A 761-nucleotide genomic window follows, 5' to 3' on the forward strand; every position below is an offset into this window, starting at 1 on the left:
GTTAAAGACACACCTTGGAATAAATAGCAAAGGAAAACTACTACTAAATGTATTTTTTATTTCCCATCACCATGAATCATATTTAATAACTGAACAGTAGCAGACCAAACTTCATCTGTTCCTGACTCTGGGTAGTGGATTAAAAAGACCATCAATCTCCAATGATATTAAAGTACAATTCTGAACATTACTGATATACTGAGTGGCAAGTCAATATATCTGATGTTTTTATTGTTTGGTTAATATCACCACCTGCTGGACAGGTTTAATGTTGCTTGACTGAGCAGTATGGGAGAATAAAAGATGCCAAATTTAGGGCCGGTTTCCCGGACATCTCCATTGAACATGCTTTTTAGTCTAGGACTAGGCTTCATCTGTGTCCGGGAAACTGGCCCACATAGTTCAATTAGCAAGTAAGTAACACTACCTGTTCCATGATACTGAGGAAAATGACATTGAGACAGAGAACCAATTGAGAAAACATTTAAATGGTTCTGAATGTCAACCAACATACATTAACAGCATACATCATGATAATGTAAATGTAGCCAATTAAAACATTGCATTTGATTTAAAAAATGTTAAGTTTTAATTAAACTCTGAAGATTAAATCAGTCAGACAAAAATAATTGTACAGAAAAACAGAGCATTATATCTGAGGACCATCACCACCAGCATGACTAGTATCTATGAACGCATGACTGTAAGTCGCTTTGGATAAAAGCGTCTGCTAAATGGCATATTATTATTATTATTATGTG

This window comes from Coregonus lavaretus (genome assembly GCF_964263955.1).
Source record: "Coregonus lavaretus genome assembly, contig: HAP1_SCAFFOLD_502, whole genome shotgun sequence".
In the NCBI taxonomy this organism is placed as follows: domain Eukaryota; kingdom Metazoa; phylum Chordata; class Actinopteri; order Salmoniformes; family Salmonidae; genus Coregonus; species Coregonus lavaretus.